The sequence below is a fragment of the Alosa alosa genome, chromosome 12 (genome assembly GCF_017589495.1).
Source record: "Alosa alosa isolate M-15738 ecotype Scorff River chromosome 12, AALO_Geno_1.1, whole genome shotgun sequence".
NCBI classification, from domain to species: domain Eukaryota; kingdom Metazoa; phylum Chordata; class Actinopteri; order Clupeiformes; family Clupeidae; genus Alosa; species Alosa alosa.
In genome coordinates this window covers 29337452-29347805 of record NC_063200.1, presented here as the reverse complement: position 1 = coordinate 29347805, position 10354 = coordinate 29337452, and the positions used below count along the sequence as shown (strand labels likewise).

The window sequence follows — 10354 nt, the reverse complement described above, 5'->3', positions numbered from 1 at the left end:
AAATCTGAGGATGTTTATCGGACATGCTTGGTTTTACTGCAGGTAATGCGTCCTTGTAATATCAATAAGGACCTAGGTAATGTTACGTTAAGCGTTGGTTGATTGAGTGATGGAGGCATTTGATTTATTGCATTTGTAGAAACTATAAATGCGGTTATACCAAGCAAATGTATAGCAGCACTGTTTGTATCTTTCGACTGTCATTTATTGCACGTGCTACAAAATCATTCTGTGCAATGGAAGATTTACCAGCGTTACACCGGTCTGATGCAGTTTTGCCTATACATGCGTGAGACTGGAGATCCTGTTTATTTTTGTTTTAAAGTGCGTGCAGGGTGTGAGAGGGGAATCGATGTGCTTTGATTACAGCTTGGTAGTTGTAGTCTGTGAAATTAAAAGCGTGTATTGGAAGTATCCAAACAATGACACCTTCATTTCATTATGGCTGCTTTAGCAAAACACCTTAAGCTACTGTGTAGTAGGTCCCATTTAGAAGTGGCTACTTCATTTTGCTTTCCTTGACTCATGGAGCTGCTTGAATGTTATTACAACTTTTTAGCTTTATATGACAGTTTAAGTCCGCTTGATGCTGCAAGGCGAAAACCATTGGTTTCCAAAGGAGATTTTATTTGTGTAAGCCAGCATAGCCTATTGACAATTTATGTTGTCAATAGGCCTACCTTTAATCCTACCTGTAGCTTAGGGAAGCTAACAACTTTCTAATGGATCTAGTTTGTTAGTTACCGTTTTGTCATAACTCCTGATGCATTTTTGCATTTAGAATAGCCAGAGCGTATATCTCAATCGGAAAATTAAACAATATGGTGCCTATGGACTAGGCTGGGTGAACCCAGCCTGATCTATATCGCTATTTATTTTTGATTTCTTAAAAGATTGAGCTTGGTCTGATGAAAGCCAGACTAGCCATGGACCTCAGTTAAACAATGCAAGGGAACATGAATCAGCCTATATTGCACTAACAAAGGACAAAAGCTCTTCAACTTTGGCCCGTTAAAATGTGTATGAACAGTCTAGCGGCGCGATTCATCAAGGCCCATTTGGACATGTCAGTTATTTGCACCACTGGTTAGATGTAAAACAGCACTTCGTTTCAGACTAGGCTACTGTTACTTAATTTGTGCATTAACAATAACGTTTCAGACTACTGTTACTTAATTTGTGCATTGACAATAAAGTATTACATGAACTAAAGATGACTAAAATCTTATGTAGAAGAAAAACATTCACAAAATCCATCCATCCAAAAATGACCTTTGTTTTTGATAGCTGTTGAAACGGCATGGAACTGACAGATGTTTTTGTTTATAAATACATAAAAAATAAATAAATAAATAACATTATGCTGATACCTTTTGCTTTTCCCAAATACAATGTAGCCTACAGGTGTAAGTGACCTTTCATCAATCCAGTTGCAATGGATGAACTGTGATGAACTGCCCTACTTGTGATTGTTTAGAGATTTTAAAGGTTTTATAACAATTCTACATCTTCTTTGGCTATTCTACAATCTATTCACCTTTTCAGCACCAGTAGGGTACTTTCTGTGCAGCCGCACGCACACACACTCAGGCATGCCAAACAAGCATACACAAAAGTTTCAAGAGTGGGGGATGGAGTAAAATATGGAGACAAATTGAAGTGTGATTTATTTTCGCGGAACGGATGTACAGGACTGAGCGGCGGTCATATTTTGTACCGCTATGCGGTACATCTAGTTAATTAACACATCACATAAACTGTTATTGAGTGTTGTTGATACACTGAACTTGTGCCCTCAGAACGAAATCTGACAGCAAGCAGCTTTGGAGTTTTGGAAGTAGGCTGCAGGCAGGCAGCTGGTGGTTAACTGGCATGCGTAAGGTAATGGTAGCCTAAGGTAAAAGCAACGACGAAATGCAGTGTAGTGCAGCAAACACAGATCCGGTATAAACACTGACACCCGAAAAATCTCCCGTTTTTGGAAAGCTAAATGTTGACAGGTATGACACAGAGGTACATAATACCGCCTTGTGCAAATCGTGCAATTGCCATTCACCGGTGAGCGGTGTTCGAATGACGAAGTAAAGCGATCCGTCTTAGCACGTAGCAAAGCGGAAGACGCCATTTTAGATGAGATAGGCTTATTCCTACCGATTCTACAGGCACTGCTGCTGTCAAGTAGCCTGGCGAGCCAGACCCACATTAAAATGTAGGGTCTGGGCACTCACCGCTCGCAGTGCTCAGTCCGGTAGGGATAATCAGGTGTCTTTCAAATTCCCTCTGCGCAATAGGGGCGCCAATGGGATATTTGTTTTTCAAGTAGCAGGGAATTCAAGCCAAACCGTTGCAACTCTGCCATCAATCATTATGTTAAGCCCACCAAAGCGACTCTATACACGATTTCAAAGGCCTGATTAAGTTTCGATTTCTGGAGCTCACAAGCCAACGTGGAGAGTTGCTAGACTAGCCCTGGCAGCTGCCGCTAGGGGCGCGTCTAGATTTCTAGGCTAGCTGTCAAGCATCCTCTTGAAGAAAGCTTACGTTCTTGTTGTCTGGTTAGGCCCAACAAGCGGCGACCAAGCGGACATTTTCCTACCCAATGTAATGTAAGTTACAATTCATTTTTGTTTTTTATTTGAATGGAGTGTGTTAAGTCTGTTTAAAACGACTTGGCTAATCAAGTGAGCAAGCAAGCTGGCGTTTTCAAACTTGTGCTAGCTTAGCAACATAGTAAGTTCATGTTTCTAGGTTCACGGTTGTGTGCAGTGGAGGCGGTAGCAGCTAAGCACTGAAATTGCCAGCCAGCCGCCTTTCGTAGTGATAGCTGGCCTGACGAGAGAAATGGCAAACAATCACTGGCTGAAACTTAGCCTTCGTTTTGAACTACATTTGTATGAGTGGCTCAATGAGTTAAATCTCAAGTTACAAGGCAAAGACAAGCACCTACCTCACCTAGCAAATAAAATTACTGCATTCACCAAAGACACTTGAGTATGGGACAGGCGCCTCAGTATTATGCCTTTGGGAGGCACTCTTGTGATCCAATGTATTAAACAGTAGGCCTACATCACATCCCTGCAAAGTTTATTTCAAACATATTTCCCAACCAGCAGTGCTCAGTATGACTGGATTATGGATCCATTTAATGCATGCAATGATATTTCATTGAATATATTGTACAATGCTGTAAAATATTGGCCTATGCTTCCTAATATGTTGCTGGAAAACAGAAATATGTGTGTTTAATTTACAATGGCACATTATGTATTTATTATGACCGCCCGCCTTGGCAAAGCCGGGCGATCATATAGGTTTAGATTTTTTTTTTTTTTTTTAGATGCCCAAATTTCCGTCAATGAGTCCCGGACACTGAAAGACCACCGGGGTACCGCGAAACTTGGTGGGCATGTAACCCCACATGGATAGCATGGAACCATCGTTTTCGTTTTGATCTGTAGCCCCCGGCTGGACTGGACCCCGAAGGAGGGTAGGGCAGAACAGTTTTCTGTGAATATCTCGAAAACCGTAGGGTTTAGGAGGACCATTTTTTTTTTTTGTATGTTGATCTCAAGGGGCCATGTCAACCCATTCCATAACCACTCATTTCATGTATAGCGCCACCTAGTTAAACACAAAAGTAAAAAATGAGGTGTTGTAATTGAAGGTATCTGTGACCCTAACATAGTCAAACTGCACGAAATTGGAAGTGTAGGATCATTATGACACCCGCTGTATGCACGCCAAGTTTTTGTGGAATTCCGTTCATGGGGGCCACACAATAAATTAATTTATGTTACTATACACCAACTGGCCTGTAGGTGGCGGAGACAGTTTTCTGTGAATATCTTCGAGACCATGGGGCCTAGGAGGTCCACCTTTTATGTATGTTGGTCTTATAAAGCATGTCAACCCATCCCATTACCACTTATTTCATGTATAGCGCCACCCTAGTTAAAATTAAAAGCAAAAATTAGGTGTTTTTCATCCCACAATATCTCTGGCTGACAAAGGTCAAAACTGCACGAAATTAAAAGTGTAGGATCATTATGACACCCTCTGAATGCATGCCAAGTTTTGTGTACTTTCGTTCATGGGGGCCTTACAATAAAATAATTTATGTGTACATTTAGTGGCGCATTACACCAACAAGGATTCGGGACACTGAAAACCGGGGTACACAAAACTTGGTGGGCATGTACCCCCCACATGGATAGCATGGAACCGTCATTCTTCGTTTTGATCTGTAGCCCCCGCTGGACTGGACATCCCTAAGGGAGGTAGGTGACACAGTTCTCTGTGAATATCTTGAGAACTGTAGGGGCCTAGGATGACCAATTTTTTCGATATGTTTGCCTCCAGGGGTCATGTTAGCCATTCCATGTGCACACATGTGCATAAACAGATACACACACACATACATTTACAGTAATCATCAATTATGACACATACTCACACAGTAGACATATGTACGCATGCATGCACACATGCACAAACACACATTTTCGGTATTGGCGAAGTAGTCGTTTGTCCACTAGATGGCGACGTTGCGGGGAGGCGTAATTTTGTTGGAAGTTAAAAATTGGGTTGGAAAAACAATGGGCGCTTCCTACAAGGACTGTAATTTACCGCCCAGCCGAACATCTAATAAGGATGGGGCGATGTTCACATGAAGTGTAATTCCATTTCTTCTTGAAGCGAAATAAATCTGAGGATGTTTATTGGACATGCTTGGTTTTACTACAGATGCGTTAATCTTGTAATATCAATAAGGACCTAGGTAATGTTACCGTTAGCGTTGGTTGAGTGATGGAGGCATTTGATTGATTGCATTTGTAGAAAACTATAAATGCGGTTATACCAAGCAAATGTATAGCAGCACTGTTTGTATCTTTCGACTGTCATTTATTGCACGTGCTACAAAATCATTCTGTGCAATGGAAGATTTTAGCAACGCTACAATCGGTCTGATACAGTTTTGCCCTATACATGCGTGAGACTGAGACGCTACTGTTTATTTTGTTTTTTAAGTGCGTGCAGGGTGTGAGAGGGGAATCGATGTGCTTTGATTACAGCTTGGTAGTTGTAGTCTGTGAAATTAAAAAGCACGGTGTGTGAAGTATCCAAACAATGACACCTTCATTTCATTATGGCTGCTTTAGCAAAACACCTTAAACTACTGTGTAGTGGGTCCCATTTAGAAGTGGCTACTTCATTCACGGCTTTCCTTGACTCCATGGAGCTGCATGAATGTTATTACAACTTTAACACGATATGACAGTTTAAGTCCGCTTTGATACTGTAAAGGCGTAGTTTCATTGGTTTCAAAGGAGATTTTTATTTGTGTCGCCAGCATAGCCTATTGACAATTTATGTTGTAAAATAGGCCTACCTTATAATCCTACCTGTAGCTTAGGGAAGCTAACAGCTTTTTAATGGGATCTAGTTTGTTAGTTACCGTTTGTCATAACTCCCTGATGCATTTTTGCATTTAGAATAGCCAGAGCGATGTATATCTCAATCGGAAAATTAAACAATATCGGGTGCCTGAGGGACTAGGCTGGGTGAACCCAGCCTGATCTGCCCGCTATTTATTTTTTGATTTCTTAAAAGATTGAGCTTGGTCTGATGAAAGCCAGACTAGCCATGGACCTCAGTTAAACAATGCAAGGAAACATGAATCAGCCTATATTTGCACGAACAATAACGGACAAAAGCTCTTCAACTTTGGCCCTAAAAAATGTGTATGAACAGTCTAGCTTAATGCATTTCATCAAGGCCCATTTGGACATAACAAGTTATTTGCACCACTGGTTAGATGTAAAACAGCATTTCGTTTCAGACTAGGCTACTGTTACTTAATTTGTGCATTAACAATAACGTTTCAGACTACTGTTACTTAATTGGTGCATTGACAATAAAGTATTACATGAACTAAAGATGACTAAAATCTTATGTAGAAGAAGAAACATTCACAAAAATCCATCCATCCAAAATGACCTTTTGTTTTTGATAGCTGTTGAAAACGACATGGAACTGACAGAGATGTTTTTGTTTATAAATACAAAAAAAAAAAAAAACATTATGCTGATACCTTTTGCTTTTCCCAAATACAATGTAGCCTACAGGTGTAGACCTTTTCATCAATCCAGTTGCAATGGATGAACTGTGATGAACTGCCCTACTTGTGATTGTTTAGAGATTTTAAAGGTTTTATAACAATGCTACATCTTCTTTGGCTATTCTACAATCTATTCACCTTTTCAGCACCAGTAGGCTACTTTCTGTGCAGCCGCGACACACTCAGGCATGCCAAACAAGCATACACAAAAGTTTCAAAGAGTGGGGATGGAGTAAAATATGGAGACAAATTGAAGTGTGATTTATTTTCATGAACGGAGGTACAGGACTGAGCGGTCATATTTTGTACCGCTATGCGTACATCTAGTTTGGGTTTTGGGTTGCCAGGTTTTAGCCTATGACAAAACTGTTGAAATTGAAACTAAGTTTCAGTCGTTTCTAGTATGCATTTCCATAGCAGTGACCTGTACAAAACACCTAGTGGTTTTAACAAACCAGAGTTAAAGAAGACGCGGCACCTTTTGTTTTTTCATGGGTCTCTGTCACAACCCAAGCCAGGAAGTCTGTTTTTGAGTGGACAACTCAGAGAGACTGGGGTTTGATGTTCATGAAGTCCAACAACCTTGTGGAAACGAAGTTGGTGTTGCTAGCTTAGCTACGGACCACGACTACGACGCACGACCATCCCCTGGTAAGATTTGATCTGAGTATGAACTGGCAAGGAGATAAATAGCCAGGTGTACATTTGCATATACATTATGTTTATTTGGAGGATTTTACTGGCTCTGTGCACTAGATAATGAGTACCTAATTTGTACCAAAAACGTAAGAAATAACATTACAATGTGCAAGTGAAGCTTTTTAAAACCATGGGTGACTGATTAGCACTGATGTGTGCCAGTCTGCTCGGTTTCAAGTTGATATTTAAACACATTTAAACATATATTTAAAAAATATGTGTATCCAATGATATAATGTTTCTATACAAAATGTTATTTCACTCTGTTTTATGTGGTTAAGGCTACTGCACATCCAAATAACTGCCCTTCATGACCCATGGGCGTCACTCTCCATAGGATAACATGGCAAAACTCATTTTTCTAAAACTGCTTTTCCATGTCTCACCTGCAATACGTAGCCTATAGGAGGCTAGAAACACAGGTATAGCCTAAGCATATATACTATTTTGATCCCGTGAGAGAATATGTGTGCATGCACTTCATTTATGCACTTTGTGTGCATATGTGTGCAAGTACTGTAGGCTACTTGGGGTGGTCGGGAGGACAGCTTCATTCGTCCCTCCATAGACATTCAGCAATGGGCTGTTTTGCATCCATTACAAACAAGCAACGTGAAAGTCTAGGATTGGGGAGAGCGCCTAGTATGCCTCTAGTGCATAAGCATGAAGTTGAACATTTAGATGCAACAACTAAATGTTTAGAACAACACTTTAATAATAAGCCTATAAATAAATAAACCGCTATGACGTTTCGGCTACTTTAGACCATCGCATTTATCGCCTGTAACTCCGTGATAAGGACCTAACAGCAAAGTATTTGGCTGAGCAACGTAGGTTATGTTCTATGTTTTGTCCACATGATATAGGCCTATGTCTAATCATTGTTGCACTCGAACACTCTGAATCATTGTTGCACTTGTTGCATTGTTTCATTTGTCCTCCCTTTCAATCGTCCCGAGCGGTCGTTCTCTCTCCAAACTAACTTTATTCTCAAAATGTTGAGTTTAATGTCGACACGTCGAGATTAAAGTCGACATGATATTTCAACTTTATTCAACATGGCGACATTAAAGTCGATACGTCAAGATTAAAGTCGATATTACATTTCAACTTTATTCTCGAAATGTCGAGTTTAATGTTGACATGGCGACTTTAAAGTCGACATGTTTAGTTTAATCTCGTCATGGCAAAAAAAAAAATTTCCTTCATGTGTGGCCCTAATACTCCGTCGTAGCCTACGGCATGACATGAAAGACGAACTTCGTGTTTGTGTTATGGTGGGTGAACGGCACACGTTTCTCGCTCGTTGTAATCGCTTTTAAAAAACACCTAAAGATGAATGCTTCAGTTGCTGTAAGTGTTTTACTTTTCTTAAACCCGTGGGCAGCTCCAAGGAGCACTGCTGTGTGCCAGTCTGCTCTGTTTCAAGTAGATATTTACGTGATTTTAGCTTCCATCCGCCTACATGCACTACGTGGAGTTTGTCTCTACCTAGTGCTGCACAGAGCCAATAGCCCTAGGTAACAAAGCAAAGATATATAGATAGTAATGTTAGCTAGGTTTAGACAGCAAATTGTGTTAGTGTGTCTGTTTTAAACTAAACGAGAGATTATTTCATACATTTATATTTCATACACCTTTTACTGAAAAACAGATTATTGTGATGTTATTTTGTGTCACAGCACTCATACAGTAACTTAGTACAGTATGTCATCATTGCACACTACAGTAATTGTAGTGTACCGTAATTAATTAATAAGCATTGTTGTTTACAGTTTAGCAGGATGTCAGCATCAGGAAAATAAGCTATTCTTGATATGGACTGAGTTTAAAGAGGTGCTGTGATCTGTTTCATTATTTCTCTACTTTTTCTCTACTTGTCTATTTGTTTACATCAGGTAGGTGCATTGGATGCAGCTCACACGAAGATAGTGGAACTGGAGGTGCTGGTGTTGTCACGTGAGTATTTTCACTTCCCTGTTCTTATATATGCATACGCACGCACCCATACAATCCAACATGCTAAGTTGTTAGTAATAATCACTGAATCCGAAATCAAGAAAATACATCGAGAAATATGTCACACACACATGCACGCCCACATGCTGATCAACAGAATAATTGTAAAACAGACAATTTGAAAATTGAACAAAGCACGCACACACGCATGCACACACACACACACACACACACACATATACTATTGAAGAAATACGTCCATAAATGTGGAACGATAAAAAATATCTAATTTGTCTTTCAGAACTTCAATGAAGGACTCGTCTCACCAAATCCTCTCCTCTACACGGAAATGTCTGACTTGGTGTCAGTGACTGTCACACCAGGGAAGGCCAGTGACCGCAAGCTGACCTTGCACTTGGGTGAAATTCCGGTGACTCATTTTTAGTTGAGGTTTCTCCCCCAACGAACTTGATGTGAGGTGCCTCGTGATGCTGGTGATGTCTGGCCATTTCACCTCCATTAGTACAAAGTGGGGAACCTGCAAAGGATCAACCACCTGACAATCTAGGCTTGCACCCAGATGTATCATAACGATGCTGCAGTGGGAGACCTTGACCTACCAGAGATCCACGTAGTGGTGGAGCACTTCTGGCTCCAGCCCCTGCCGCATATCTGCGGTTTGCCACGTTCCCTTGAGGACCCTCCCTGCCAACCACTGCTGGGTCTCATCTCTCCTGGCAGCAAGGACCTCATGGCTTGCTGTGAGCCTGCTCTCCACAGGTGGCACCGGGTGTACATATATATATAAAATTGGTTTATAGTTTGTTCATTGTGTTCATTTTGGGTGTTCATGTATTGTTCCATGTTGTGTATTTCTATGATGTCCACAAGTTTTTCAATAAAATATGTTTCTTGTTTACTTTGACACTAACCTTTTATAGGGCATATATAATGTGGATTTCACTCTGCAGCGTCCCGATGTTTTTGTTTTTTTAATGACCAACTGGTTAGGTTACGTTTACCTGAGTGCGTGGCATGTGCAACAATGTGATTACAGAGTCCTCTACCAACACACAAAACAGCATATCCCCGCAGTCTTGCTGGCCGAAGTAGTGTTAGTAATAGCACGGTGAGTGGAACAAAAGTTTCTGAACCTTAACTCGTGGAACAACAACTAAAACTTTTGGGAAAGAAATAAGAGCTTTGTCTTCCATAGTGTTGCAACAATTTGCTACTTATGTGTTTCTATGGGGAAATGTTTTGGATATTATACAAATTATGGTCATATGAAGGACACATACACACAAGGCATTTAATCAATGATATACCAGCTTGGCTTTTTATGTAAGATTGCCTTTTACAATGTACCTACATAAAAGGTAAGCTTACATAAAAAGCCAAGCTGGTATGTCATTGATTAAATGTCTCGTGTGTATATCTGTCCTTCATATGACCATCATACAAGGATACAAGGAAGTTTATTGTCACATGCATATAGTTACTGGAAGTAAGAAATGCAGTGAAATTATGTCTGGTGTCAGCCTATTTGTGCAAAGTGTGGGGGGGCAGTGTACTGCA

The 10354-nt window shown here is 40.5% G+C and overlaps 1 long non-coding RNA gene across 1 annotated transcript; it reads left to right on the top strand.

Moving 5' to 3' along the window:
• The first annotated feature begins 6505 nt into the window (after positions 1-6505).
• On the top strand, positions 6506-9850 carry LOC125305037. Its single transcript, XR_007195323.1, has 3 exons — positions 6506-6769; positions 8716-8776; positions 9078-9850. It is a non-coding gene; the product is annotated as an uncharacterized LOC125305037 (long non-coding RNA).
• The last annotated feature ends 504 nt before the right edge of the window (positions 9851-10354 follow it).